Here is a 15,949-nt window from a genome sequence, read left to right as displayed (position 1 = left end):
ATAACTAAATAAAAACAAAGAATGATCTTAGAAACCAGGAGATCTATACCTATTGTTATATTGCTTATTTAGCGCACATAACATGAGCTTGTATTGTGGGAATACCTTAGTGTACAGTTGATGGTATCTAACCCACCCCTCCACCCTCCTATTATTTGTCTCTAGATACTTAGGGTTCTCTAGGCAAAAAAAAATAAATGTGACGTCAAATTTGGCAACGATCCCACGTAACGACAGACAAAAGGAATAATTGAACAATAGGCCCAGAAGCAGGACGATATCATCATCTTTGATAGTTTCGACACTCTGCAAAGGCGTTTTTCTTCCTGTTCAGGCTATATAACAAGCATACTATACATCATTGATGCCGGGCCTTATGAATTTACATGCAGGAATGTATCTATTACACTTGATTGAGAATGCGATAAGTAAGCCGGGGTCAATTGCCCTGAATGAAGTGGGTGGATAACCGCGTGCTGGGCGCGTGAGTTAAAAAGGAAGGACATTTTACGCCCGCACAGCTTGAGTGGCGAGTTTTGTTCCAAGTTCTTCTCCTCCGGCTGGCGATTGGCAAATAGCTCCAGGTTGATTGAAGAAAAGTGGTCGGCTGCTGTGTCTATTTGCCGATCTTGCTGATGGCGAAAGATAGGTTTGAGGTTTGAACCAGCCGTTTCCTTCATTGGCTGTCAGACACGCCGAGCGACAGATGAAACACGAATCGAAGAATCCGTGCGTCGAATCTGACTGTCCCAGATGTAATGTTGAAAAAAAAAACACCCCAGCAATTGTTATGGACCCCTTTTGTGAGTATAGGTTCCAGCCTGATACACTTACAACAACCGATTGTCAAATGAAAGTACGCGCTTCTGGATGTTGCACTGTCGGTGCATTACTGTATGTCTCATCAAACAGCTTCGTTATCGCCAACATTACAGCTGACCCATTAGGCCTACGTTTGTTTGTTTGTTTGTTTGTTTACTTGTTTGATTTTTGTATGAGAGTGTAGAGCTGAACGTGTTTTGGTGCTACAAGGTGATTGGGTAACATGCGGAATTGGTAATTGATCGATGGACAAGTTGATGGAACTAACACGGAATATAACACACATACAAAGGCATTACATATAAACCATACATACACACACTCGAATGATATGACCTTCTCTAGGTCGTTGATCTCATGGAAATCAGACACTGTACTTTAATGAAGAATGAACAACTTTTAGACTACTCATCCAGAAAGGAGAGTGGATGCAGTTGTAGCAAGGCCGGGGTTTGACATCCTGAGGATGACTGTGGCAACGGAGGAAAAAAAAAAACTAATTAGCGGAGCAATTAAAGCAGTGGATAGAGGGCAATTCAGAGTCTAGTCATGATACGTGTATAGAAAATAAGATGGAAATAACAAGTAGGCGGCCTTGGAGGCAAGAGAAGACGGGTAAATAAAACATAATTAATGTGACTAGATGGAGAGGGTATTAGGCACAACAGCTGTTGGCACACTGGCGATAAACCGCTTTATACCCGAAGAACAGAGTGATATACTAGATACTAAGGAACCACGGCGTATTATTACTTCTAGTCAGCCAAACTCTTTAGCTGCTCGTAGCAAATGTTGTCCGGGGAGTCTTTGATATTGTACTGTTGCTGTCGTTGTTGGTGTTTTTTTTTTTTGCCTTGCTTAGGTTTATCTTTGTTGCCCCTTCGTCTTCTCCCTCCCTATACACGTATTTTCTTCCCTACTTTTTTAATGGCCTATAAAGCGAGACGAATTTGCAACGAGTTTAACGAACATCCTTGCTCTTCTCATTTTCTTTCTATTTTTACATCTTTCTAGACGCTTTCGCCGGAACAAACTTGTGATTTATTTCCCGCCGTGATCCGCGAAAACGATGGCCATAAAATCAGACCACGCCAGGACTGGAGTTCCAAGCACGTTCTTCATTATAAAGGGCATACAGCAGAAGACACCCCGATCGCCCCTTTTCTCTGAATGTATGGTATCGTCAAACAGCAAATCTCGAGGGTGTGTACATGCACCAGCGGAGCAACAGCTAAGTGCCGACGCCACGCTCGCTTAGGCGCGCGGATGAATAGCAACGCGCATCCGATTCGTCTTAATAGCAATCAGAATACTTGTTTCCTTTTTTCTTTTCGAACAATCTTAACCTCCGAAGTTTCTTTAATTCAGGATAGTCGTTCATTGCAATAATATTTCGCTCTCTACTTTTCTTTCGCTTATTCTATCTCTTTTCCCCCTCTCGTTGACTATATTCTGTTTAAGTGCTTATCAAACCAGGTCGGGAGAGAAATAAAAATGCACGGCTATCAAGAATGTGAAAAGAATAATCATGCAGTTGGAAAGAGAGAAATAACGGTTTTATTGCCACTTGGTCTACTATTAGATAATTTACTTCCCAGTTCGTCTAACATCGCTACGGCTAAATTCATTTGGTCTACTATCAATTTCGACAAAAATGCCCGTTTACAATACAATACAATACAATATTAGTATTACTATAGCGCTCTTACAAATAGTACATATGTATCACAGCGCTTCACAAATCCGTTTCGCGGTGAGTTGGCTCAGTCGGTAGCACGTCTGCCTACGACCCAAGCAACCTGGGTTCGAACTCGAGTCCGGACTGAGCAATGTTGTGTGTAATCATACCGTCCCCTCTACCAAGAGGCAAAACACTCTGTCCCTCGGATAGGACATAAAACTTAATGGAGGCCCCGTGTGTCAGAGAATCACAACTCATGCACGGAAAAGATCCCGCTTCATTCATTCATCGCAAAGAGCAGGGTGTTTAACCAGGTGAAGTGGTCCCGCCTCACATCCAACTGGACCCCATGGAAGACCAGCTTAACATAGCTGAATATGGGCTATTCAGCCATCTTCTCAGATGGAAAAAAATGAACAAACAAACAAACAAACAAAGGCCCAATCCTCACTTGGTCTAATGCCCACTTTGGCATAATATAATTTCGTCTAATGACCATGGTCTAATTGTCATTTTCGTCTACTTGGTTTTTTTTTTTTTTCTCACTGGGTCTAATCTCATTCGGTCTATTTTCAGTTCGTCTAAATTCCATAATAGTCAGCTATTCATCTTTTCGTCCAAGGGCATTTTGGCTAATTACTGCTAGGTCCGCTGCCCGATTGGTCTATATTTCAGTATAGGTCTAACAGGCAATTAGTCTCCTGCCATTTCATCTAATTTTCAATTAGTCCACAATCCAATTAGCTTTTTCGTCTGAACACCGTTTTGGCTCGTCACCTTTTCGTCTAATTGTAATTATTTCCAACAGGGCTTACATTTATGTATACTCTCGTTTCGTCGACAACATGCAAATAATACATCATATTTATATTACGGACTTTGCTGCCGTTGAAGTGACTTTCCTGTGTGGTATTACCAAATAAATTGTGATTTCATGTGTCCTTTCATTAGTTCCTTCATCTGTCCTTTTCATCTGCCATTTCATTAGTTCCTGCATGTGCAGTCTGCTATTTCTCCGCATGAGCTGTGGCTCATAATTATGTTAGACTTCCGTGCCCACATACCTGGTGTGTGGAAAGTTTTAAGCGCAATTGATTTGATTAAAAAAAAAGACATTCTTTCTCCGGACACCAAAGTTTAGTGTCATAAAATCAATAGATGTCCTAACATGGGGCTATATAACTGTGCATTCTTTTAACTTTCTCATTGTTTAGCTGAAGAGCGAAGTTCGCTGTAAAATCAAGTCGGCGTCAATATCAGATAATTTTCATCCCCAGTGATGCGTCATGTGTAGATTAGGTTCATTTTACAGTGTCAGGCGCTAGGACGAGGGTAGAAAGTATGATTACGCAAGGGGGTATAGGATGACATGCACATTCCTCCCTGGTTCATTTGATTATCATAGACATGAAGATACAATGTCTCATCAGGGAGGTGGAAACAACGCCTCTCTCCAACCTCCTCGATGGATGTATATCTCTTATATGTATTATAAAGTTGTACAGCAATCATACTCCTGAAAAAGGCTATGAAAATACAAAAATAACTTATAAGCAGCTATTGTCTAAATTCCTGTTTGGAAATCAATATATAAGATTGTGGTGAGGGACCAGTCAAAAATCAGATTGAGACAAACAAACAAAATTACTTTTAAATCTTTTGGATGGAGATATCTAATCTAATTTTGGCTTGGTACTTCATCGCAATCCGAATAATTTAGAGGGTAGCCGTGAGTTTCGAGATGATTATTCTCCCCGTCCCTTGCACTCCACATGTTGATCTCAAGACGACCCATATTGGAAAAACACAACCTCCAAATTTCTGAAGTCCACTGGGTAAACATTAAATAGTTAGACAACGTGAACACTGGACGAAATGAAAATTATACTATAGGTATTTATACCAACTGGGCATTAGACCAAGTGGTAGATCAACTGGTTAACAGACTAGTTGATAGATAGCCCAACTGGTTATTAGACAATGTTAGACAATAAAATGATCACTTGTCGAAGTGGAGATACATAGCTTTATTGGGTGGATACCAAGTGCGAATAAGATGAAATGGCAATTAGACAAAGTGGATATTAGACGAATGGGATTGAGACTAATCAAATATTAGACGAACAGGTGATTGGACAATGGGGCATAAAGACCAAATGGCAATAGATTTGAGACTAAGTGACAGTTTGATTATAATATTATGCTTACTTGACGAAATGGTTGTAGACGAAACAGGATTAGACCATGTCGTTTGACGTGGTTGAGACCAAATGGGTATTAAACGAAGTGGGAGTAGACCTGGGCCCTGTTGCATAAAACCCTTACCGCTGGACTTACCGCTCCTTTCTAGCGGTAAGTCTTCAAATTAGCGGTAAAGTTTATAATCCTTGATGCTAATTGGCTGTGACGCCTAATTTTGATGGTAGTTACCATTGAAATTCAACGGTAAGTTTTATGCAACGGGCCCCAGGTGATAGATCCCCAAAATAGAGGAGCGGGGAATTGAGAAGTAAGACAGCCCCTCCCCTCCCCGACACACTTTCCGTTTAAATGAAAGTGTGTCGAGTCATCGTCATCATACAAGTACACAGAAAACTCTGAACAAAATGTGAGGTCCAATCATCTGAGAAGGCAAAACTGTTTTATCAGTTGTAATATACGATGAAAATAGTGTGTAAATTCATTATACGGAAGACTTTCTTTCTCTCTCGCCTACTCTCAACGGCTTTGTAATCTGTAATGATCAATAAGGCATCACGCCGCTGTGACGACACTGACGCGACAGATTGCGTATTCACACAATAGAGAATCATAAGGATAATGATATGAAGAGATAATTATCAAGCCTGTAAATTACAGCTTATCAGGTGGCATAGTAATGATTGACGTATACCATTCAGAGAAACTGCGTAACACGCGACACCCGGGAGCAGATTCGAGTCCTATATTAATAATTGCTATAGATGTGTGGGGATGATAACGACATGAAGGTATTGACGTCTAGTCATTATACATCCCCGCAATGTTGTTTGAGCTGTCACTACAAGATCTGAGTACAGAACACATCCTCACATCCTCACACCCAACCCTACCCCCTCACACACACACACACACACACACACACACACACACACAAACACTTACACAAAATGCTTCGCAGGCTTTGGTGTAAAAAAAAAAGAAGAAAACAAGCAAATCTAATATTTCACTTAGAATTGCATGGACACTTTATCGCTATATTTTCTATGTGAACAGAAGTACTAGTCATAGCAACCTGTCGTTCTAAGTATTGCATGACACGAAACCAGTTATGTACCTCCACTACCAGATAATACATTAGTCAGTCAGATTTGTACTGGAAATACATAACTTAATTATTATGCATGACAAATTTGTACTCACATTCTTCGAACTTTTAACGCAATAAGAGCAGTATGAATAAATGAATGAATAAATAAATAAATAATGATAAATAGATAAATGAATAAATAAGTAAATGAATAAATAAACAAATTTGCGAGCATATTATATACGTCAAATTAATTTGCAAGCCCTGGCCACATTTCATTTAATGCTCCTTAATTCTGTTGTATATACCTCCATTTATGCTTATTTCCCTATTATACCATGTTTGCACAGACAAATAAATCTGAAGAAGACATTAATATCGAAAGCTTATCCTCACAAATTAATTGGTCTCCTTGGGGTATCTGCTTGCATCAAACTTATAACATCGTTAACTTTCCCATTCCTCATTATGTTTACCAAAACTTGTATCAAACATTTTTGGGGGCATTGTTACGGGTGTGTTTGCGCGTATTTCCGCAATGTCATATATAACCATGATAACAATTCTACGGATTGAATGCCGAAGATCTAGACAAAATATGATCGAACATACATTTTTTTAAATATATTATACACGATCACCGGATGTATATCTGAAATTGCTACACGAGTGGAAATATCTCCCTTTTGTCAAACAAACAGACAATTTTCAGTATCAGCGTAACACTGCCCTCACACCCAACGTAATCTGTGCCACGACGTCGGTTTTTAAAACTTGACCGAAACACACGATGGCGCCAGAGCTTCCGAACATTCTACTGGATATTCTCTCACAACGTCAAGGATAAACACAACAACAACAGCATCGACATCTTGAGCTGTCTGGTTCGCACCACATACCCAACATCTCCTTCTTCCTTTCATTCGTTTGATTTTTTGTTGTCATTTTTTCCCCCTTCGGTGGTGGTTTAGGTGTTACCAAGTCATTATCGTCAGCGCAGTAGGGTTGGGTTCCGCGTTTTTAATCACAGAACCGGGTGTGAATGCAAGTGAGACCGATTAAATAATCCATGAAACCGTGCAGTCTCGGCTAACGCCGCAGCCAGCCAACGACTATACACATTCCACCACTCTCGCCAAAGTGCCGGCTCCTCGGCAAAAATTGGGTAAAGAGAGAAAAAAGAAAGAAAGAAAGAAAGAAAAGGCGATGGAGAAGGTGAAGAAAAGAACAGAAACACTTGCAGCAGCGTGGGACAACTGATACGGTACGGTCTCGAAGGAAATCATGACTATTTACGGTGATAACATCTTTGATTACGTGAGCAAAATGTCACTGTACTCATTCGAGCTGGGTTGCGAAAGGAGGCGGCTCTTAACAGCTTGCCTTGATGCGAATGAGGCAAGCAATATAGCATGGATCATTCGTCCGTCCAGTCATACCCGGTCATGAGATGGTACGTTATATATTGGTTGTTATTAATGAGACTTTTGAACGCATTAACGTGCTATAATTATACTCATCCCAATATAACCAGGATGATACTGCAAACAAAACAGAAATGAAACAGCAAATTAGGGTTTTTTTCCTCTCTACATTCTTTATATAAAATTGCATATTGTGCATAACTGAGTGTGCGTATGTGTGCGTGTGTTCATGTATGTGTGCTCGCCCGTCCTGGCTGGCAGCACTACTTTACATCAAGGCAGGATCTGAATTTTTTTTTCCGCATCTTGTTTTATTCTTCGATACTGCATGTGAACTAGTGCTTAGTTTTCATTTAAAGGAGACCTTCCGCAAGCTTTTTGTGTCGTTCACTGACGTAACCATGCTGGTGACGTAGCTACAATGCTTATCATTAGGCTGTAAAGAAGAATGATCGCAAAGTGAGCCAGGACGGTCGTACTGGTGAGAGATTTGATTCGTTGAACTCACCATGAAATGTCTTACGGGTAACACGACAGGGTAACGGAATAATTAGGGGGTTTGTTAGGTTCAGATATATCGTCGGAGACAGGCCGCATTCAGAATGTGTTTATGGAATTATCACGTGCTCAAGGTTTCAAATCAAGCCGGGGCCTTTTTAGCTTCTTCTTCTTCTTCTTCTTCTTCTTCTTAGCACAATTAAGGATATGCTTTCATACGTTAAAACTTCTTGTTGTCTTGTTCCACTTTTGTTGTGCTTCGCATTTTTTTTTTTCACTGTGTAGTCTGCGGTATTCGTTGTAAGTTGCAAGTTGCGTAAGTTATATTAATATGTGGCGTCGTTTGTGCGTGTATGGACAGGCGCAATAATGGGTGCATGTGGTGAAGTATGCATCTGTGTCATATGTGTGGTGTATGGTGTGTGTGTGTGTGTGTGTGTGTGTGTGTGTGTGTGTGTGACGGAGAGTTTGCATGTGTATTTAAGCGAGTTGGCGGGTCGCGTATGAAGCCATGAATCATGTCGGCTAAAAATAACGGTGAACGTGAGCGCATTTTGACAGGCGCGAGGAAATACACATTTAATCATTTCCCAAACTTGCCCAAATAAACTGTCAGGAATAACTGACGCTGCTGGCAAGTAGAAGAAAGTTCGTCCCTCAACCGCCCCTAAAACAATATTCAATGATTTAATGTGTGCGTGTGTGTGTGTGTGTGTGTGTCCCCTTGCTGTATCTTCTCCCCCCCCCCCTCTCTCTCTCTCTCTTTCTCTAATGTATACATATATATATATATATATATATATATATATATATATATATATCGATGTTTATAACGATAGCATATTATTCAGTTATTGCCTATGTTTCTCAGCTGGAATAGACAAATTATACAAACAAAAGCGTAATATTTATATGACAGAAAAGGAGATCGACTTGACTTGAACTCAGAATAACTTAAAGGGTCTATGCACTGCAAATGAATGCTGACTTGATTCATGATACCTGATCATCACTTTTGCGACCAAAAAAATATCTAAATACCTGCCATATAATTCTTATTTCATAAAAATTTGTCCACTATTATTCTACAGATTTCTTGGATGCGCTCACAAAAACAACAACTTCCACGGGCTCTGCTTCTATAGCTTCTATAGCTTCTATAGCCCTGTTTTAACAGACCTTACCATGACAACGTCGCGACAATGTCCGGAAAATAAAATTCCTCGCCTCTGGCAATAAAACCGCAAGAGAGAGCTAGAGGTACCTTTTTAACAGACACACACCGAAAAACTTCTCCGGGTAGTTTTCTACTAAGGGGGCGTGTCCACTGATGCAACTACCCCGCCCACCGGCCAATCACTATTCAGTGGTCACAATGGTCGTATCGATGCACGTGATCGGCGCGCAGTGTGTCAATCATTTTTCTATCTGCAATGTTGCACATGCATATTCAATGTATCAAATGAAGTTTACCGCAGTTGCGTTCTAACAGAAGGGTTATCTGGGTAATTTCAGGGTAATGTCTGGGTAATGTCGCGGTAATTACCCTAGCTTGGTTAGAATTTGACAAAAAATTATCGCGACAACATAGGAGAAACATTATGCGGGGACCGTTTTAACAGGCAGGGCTTGAAAAAAAAGTAACCTGGACGTTACCCCCGGATGTTGTCGCGGTAACAAGGCTCTGTTAAAGATAGCCAATCCCTTTTGCATGCACATTTTTGAAAAATTGGTGAGAACACTTAGGTATTGAAGAAAACACTATTTGGAAACCCCCTGTAAATGTTGAGCTCAAGAGGGTCTTTATTTGTTTAGTTAAATTGACCTTTAAGATTTGAATAATTTTTCCGTACTACGCAAAAATTACTAATCTAAATACTAGTCTAGTTTTACAGACCTGTGTGATGCATTTAGTTGTACATGTAGTTCATGTATGTGGTGTGTTGTTATTTGCTATTGATAACAAAGTAAGAGAAGCTAGTGAATTCTTCTTTTCTGACAGCTTTAAGCATATCTGTTGTGCGAAGTATAAGCATCATATTACAACCACATGAGGATTAACGTATGCAGCTGCGCCTAGTACACAGAATACGTTACGGTGAGCGTTTGGTGCATTATATGAATTTTAACAGCTAACAACCTTCAAATATCACAGAAATGTTATAGATTTACAGTAGTCTTGTCATTCTGGTGGAATATGTCATGTTCTGTGCTATTTGAGAAGGAATGCAAAAGGGAAGGGCCATCTTTAAGATCTCACTGTTAAAGATAATAAAAAGTTTTGGTACCTCAAAAGTTTCCCTGAATTTCCTTGTCTTGGTTTGTGTTTCACGTTAAAGTACGTTGTCTGTGAGAGTTACTCGCCCCAAAGTGCTCTCATGTCTTAGTAATCATGCAATAATGGTTTCGTACCAGAGCCGTCGCCGTACTGCGTCGATAAATATTGTACGAAACCACTGTCTGCGACCAGCAGCGTGCAGCCCATTGTACGCATAGCTAACTGCGACCAGCAGACCCATGCGCATAGCGAAATGGGGCTTCGCATTGTAGCATTCAGGATCATGACAGAATTAGTATCGCGGGTAAATGGCAACTTCAAATCCAAAAATTTCTTCGATTTGAAGACTTACCAATTAAGTTGAAGTATTGAAAACAGGCTTCGAACAACGTTTGGTTCTGCCAATAGTCCCTTTCTTTTCGAATTGATGACTGAATGTGACTCGGTCGAGAGGACCTTGGGAGAGCTACTACACTGACTACTACGGCCAGCGCATGCGCACACAAACATCTTATCCGTTGATGGATTTGAAATTTGTGCGCATGTGATGTGTTCGCATGCACTGGCTGTAGTATTCAGTGTATGGTAGCTCTCCCAAGGTCCTCTCGACCGAGTCACATTCAGTCATCAATTCGAACAGAAAGGGACTATAGGCAGAACCAAACGTTGCCCGAAGCCTGTTTTCAATACTTCGCCTTAATTGGTAAGTCTTCAAATTGAAGAATTTTTGGGATTTTAAGTTGACATTTATCCTGCGATACTAAATCTGTCATGATCCTGAATGCTACAATGCGAAGCCCGATTACGCTATGCGTATGGGACTGCTGGTCGCTACGCATATGGGGCTGCTGGTCGCAGTTAATTGCATGATTACTAAGACATGAGAACACTTTGGGGTAAGTAAGTCTCACAGTGTTAGTTATATGAAAGGTACTTTAACCTGAAAGACAAACTAAGGCAAGGAAATTCAAGGAAACTTTTGAGGTACCAAAACTTTTTATTATCTTTAAATATGCATCAAACAGATAACACTGCCTGGTGGAACATACTTTATGATGTCCACTTGTGATTGAGAACTCAGCGACATTATCCCTTCCAAGAAACCACATAAAGCAGAGAACGATATGTTTTGCTGCAACAACGCAGGGTGCAGTACGCAGTACCAATAAACAAACAGAAAAAAAAAGACAAACAAACAGAAAAACCGCTTTGGAGACTACAAGACACACCTGGGACAATGAAATGTGGTTACAAACACGAGAATGACGATCGAGAGAGAGAAAAAAAAACAGACAGCGAGGGGAAGAGGGAAAGCAAGCGACACGAGAATAAATCTGTATAACAACTGAATCCCCTTCCTCCCCGACCACCCCTATCCCGCTCTATTGTCACTCTGCCGTGGCAAAGTACGTCGAACTTGACCCTAGCATATTGCAACTAAATTCATTCCATCAGACACACACGGCTTCATATGTGCTTTTAACCCAGCGCTGTTACTTCTCTCTCTTTTGGGTCGATGTTATGGGTATCAACGTTGCAACTCTTCCCTAAAAAAAAAAAAAAAATTCATTGCCAAGCTAGCTTTGGAACGCGTATCAGTTGTCTCCAATCATTTGTTTGCCCAGATCCCACCCCCACCACCGCCCGGAAAAAAAAAAAAAGTTAAGCCAGATCTTGCATTTTGTAAAAGAAAAAAAAAGACACACAAGTGAACGACATGCGTAAAATCTTCCTCCTAACAGGGAGGTGGAAGAAACCTTCCACCTCCCTGCTCCTAACAAACCGGCGCCGTTTCTCTTTCCAATCGTAATGAGAGACAAGAGCGGGGAGACTGGAGGAAATAAGTCACAGTACATCACGGTCATAGAATACACACGAAAAACTCTCGCATTATAAGACAGGCTTGGTTAAAGCCTCCATTGGCGTTCCTTCACTTACCACGCTTTCACGATCGTCTATGCACGTCTTCTTACAGAGATGGAGTAGAAAAAAGGGCGCGGTTTCGACGACCACCCTCGGGCCACCAGATGACAGCACTCCCGACGTCCCTCTTAACGCTGTCTGTTTGTTTGTTTTTTGTTTGTTTTTTTCCACGCCGAGAAACCAACGGGGGTCGTGATACGAAGCCTGTTGACGAGCGCAGTTGGTTGTTGGGGCGTGGCGGTTTTCTCGTGGCGTGCACTAGATGGAGGATGATTTATCAGCACACGGAAAGTTGGAGAATAATACTGCCGGTGTAACAAGCAGGTAGATTACAGCCTTTTTTGATGCATGTCATCTGGACGCGCGGGAAAAGTAGTCCGCTGCAACACCTGCATACAGGATGTTTGAGAGAGGCGTGGTGGAGACAGAAAGAAGAACACAAATAATAAGATAAAGCCATTTCGTATGAGATGGAAGGATTAAGGCTTGGACAGAAATCCGCCTGAGCGAAAGTCTATTTACGCTCATGGAAAAGAGAGAAAGACACGAAAAAAAGACAATTTGTAAAAACAGGAAAACTGAAAGATTGAAAGGGATTCGGTGAGATGATCTCTAAAGTGGTCCGTGGAATACCCTTGCTATATCTTCGTCTTGTACACAGTCTTACTTTGAGGGAACGGCTGTGGGCATTCGTTGGTATTCAATGAAATATAATGGCCGATTGGTTACAAATGGAACAAACAACAATCTATTTCCATCGATTTGCGAGAGAAGTCGTCAAAAAAGAGGACGGGGAGGTGTGTGTTTTGAATATATAAAAAAAATATTATGACAAACTCTACAAAAGATGTGATAATAACGTAGGTCCGTTTGACAAGGGCATGCATACTTCAAATCCATGCTGATAAAATTCCGGCCAGAGGAGAAAAAAAAAATAAGAAGAAAAATATAGCAGAGTGATCAAAGGAGAGAAAAAGAATAAACAACAAGAAGAAATCGATGGTGAAAATCTCTGCAAAGGAAATACCACACTTTTTTTTTGCAAGGTCTTGATTATCAAAAATCCTCCACAAGCCTCTACTACGCACATTTTACGGCAATTTGTTGTCCTACCTCCTGAAAAATTCATCTCTAAAATCTACCGCATGGCTGTCATTCCGTGCAAAGTGGATTTCTTTCAAAGTTCGTTGCAATCTGTTTTGCTGTAATCCGTATGATATAATCTCTTTATGAAAGAGGTTAAAAAAATGAAGACAAAAGAAACGGTTGATCAACTAACCTACTTAGTAACAAGATGGGGGAAATACATACGCATACTGGTGAGGACGAAAACTATAGTATGACAATGCAAGGACCAACCCGCACACATGATCAATGCAGAAAGTTTTGTAACTTTCTTCGATTGTTCAGTAATGGCCTTTGCAACGACGTCCCTTTACGACGAGTTTTCCCGAATTTGATCCGAAGACCCGTATCAAGTTCGATATGAGTTCAATAGAAGAAGTCGATAAACTCTTTTACCCCCAAAACACACAGCCTAAAGGTGAAACGACCGCAAACGGAAGCGTTCCTAAACAACGTGAGAGAACAAAGCTGATAGCGAGCGAGATCGCTTCTTGAGAAGACCCCGGAAAGAAAAAAAAGATAGAGCCCTTTGTTGAGTGTGGAACGTATATCAGGTCATCTCAAATGACTGTTGGGTGAAAGGAATTCTATTCAACTCATATGCAAATGTCCCGCTCCATCGCTCCTCGTTCGAGCTTCCTTTTCACGAAAGCACTTAGCGCACGATGAGTGGAGGGGAAACTTTGATCCTCGGACATTCTCGGAGTCTCATGTAGAAGAGAGGGACTTCCAACCCCCCCCCCCCTTCCTTCTCCTGTTTTTTTTTCTTTTCCTCCAACCCTGGGAGAACCCTGGTATGTGTAATGTTGATAGGTGCGCTTTCCCCCCTCTTTTCTTTCGTCAGCCTCCAAAAACTCAACAAAGCGACGCAGAACCGTCGCAGGGCGGCTGCCTGTGTCCCAGTAGGCTGGTAGGATTGATATTTTGACTGTCAAACTGTCTTATTATTTTATAGATTATGATATCATAATAAGCTCAGATGAAAGATGAAGGTAAGAAAAGCTGAAAGAAATGCAACCAAGTGGAAGATCCAGCACATAGTTATCACATTATAGAAATGACAAATTACACAGGCAGTCAAAATCCTCATGTGTTGTAATCCATACAGTCGCAACATACCGTTACTAATGTTCTTTCCATATTTTCTGAAAAAAAAAAACACATTAACAACCGATGTTATATTGGATCGCCAAAAAAAAGAGACATTGATAAAAGAACAGATACCTTGCATAGTTGTCAGGTGTTCTGAATTGCGATCAAATATCAAACTAAAAATACACTCTCGCCTTATTACCCCACCTTCCCCCGCCCCCCATCCCCATCCCCAACAGCGGCATTTGGCATAAGCAACCTGCCTTTGACAAGTAAAAAAAAAAACCAACAAATACACGAACAAAAATAAACAACAACATTATAGTCAGACAAATAGAATCTTCTGCAGCGCCGCGCCCCTAACCATGCCCGACGTCAACTCTTGTCTAAAATGTCACGTCATCCATCTGCACGTCTCATCCCGATCCTTTCTCCCGCGCCGTTGGCAGTATCCATCTCGAAACAGAAGAGAATGCCCGAACTTTTCTTTGTCTCAAGTGGACAAGCGTAAACCATCTTTGTAGTATCGCATTGATTCCCCCCTCCCCCCCCCCCACACACACACAAACACGCCACCACCACCAATACCACCACCACCACCATTACCACCACTACCACCACCGCGCATTCTCCATCCCGATTCTACATACCCACATTACTACCATCATTACTACATCCAAGCAAATAATGTCTTTTGTCTTGACCCCATGGGCAATCGCGGGCGTCATGTTCGATTCCAAACCCCGGCAAACGACAGGGAAGACTCGAATTCAATAATCGGCCCTGTCACCGCGGGCTCGGATCACGCGCGGGTTTTCACGAAATCCCCCCCCCCCCCCCCCCCATCACAACCAACAGTGATCTCTTATTATACAGATGTCACTGGTTGGAAGGCCGTGCCCTGAGATGACATGAGCCGCTCTTTTATGTTGTTGTTGTTTTTTGGGGTCTGTGTTTCCTTCTCTTGCGTCTGTCCAGAAACAAATAAACAAAATGCAATTAGATTGTCTACGATGACAAAATATCACGTCCAATGATCGCATCAGGGCAGGGCAATCTCTTTGTCTTGTTACTGCTGCTGTTATTATTTTGATAATGCTTTCCAGTGATTGTGTTACAAAACAGGCATCATAAGTCTGATCAAGTGCTATTGAATCTGTAACCTTAGCTTAGGGGTTTTTCTGTCTTTTTTTCACGTTTTAATTCATGGAAATTTTGTCAGGTCACTCACACCGAGTGATAACAACAGACTATAAATTGACATGCAAGATGCAAAAGGAATCAAGTACGGCTAAAAGAAGTAATGACGATTTTTCATGACCTCACGGCGTATCTCTATTTGCATTCTACAGGCATCAAATTTCTATTAAAATATTGCTACACAATACAGTATATTACAAAGATTACAAAAAAAAAAACAAGCAAACAATACCTCGAAAATCCCTTGAAAGATACCTACAGTTTCTTCGATTTCTTACAATAAAATATCACTGATTTATTAACGCATGGGGGAAATAGGGAACAATAGCCATATCTTTTTATATCACTTTTATAGCAAAGCTTTTCAGAAATGTATGGGAAAACATCAATTCCTGACCGAATGCTCTACAATTATCTGGCGGGCAAATCAAACACATCATTGACCTTTAGCGTTGATGTATTTAAAGGTTAGGGTCCTTAAAAAAAAAAAGATTATGAGAAGCCATTACAGCATATCCAGTTTTATTAGTAACAATGAGGTTGAAAGAAAAATCATGAGGATAACCATTCAGTGACCTTAACCAAACCAGTGACATTCAAGAAGAGAGCTTGTTCTC

At 41.0% G+C, this 15,949-nt stretch overlaps 1 pseudogene; it reads right to left on the bottom strand.

Annotated features, from left to right (window-relative positions):
• The window catches only part of LOC139728462 (corticotropin-releasing factor receptor 2-like), a 73,167-nt pseudogene extending 61,201 nt beyond the window's left edge, over positions 1–11,966 (bottom strand).
• Positions 11,967–15,949: the final 3,983 nt, after the last annotated feature.

This window comes from Diadema antillarum, unplaced genomic scaffold (genome assembly GCF_040938485.1).
Source record: "Diadema antillarum isolate AM-2024a unplaced genomic scaffold, OU_Dant_1.0 seq00000181_RagTag, whole genome shotgun sequence".
In the NCBI taxonomy this organism is placed as follows: Eukaryota; Metazoa; Echinodermata; class Echinoidea; order Diadematoida; family Diadematidae; genus Diadema; species Diadema antillarum.
The sequence above is the reverse complement of the archived record's forward strand: the minus strand, read 5'-3'. Positions and strand labels throughout refer to the sequence as shown.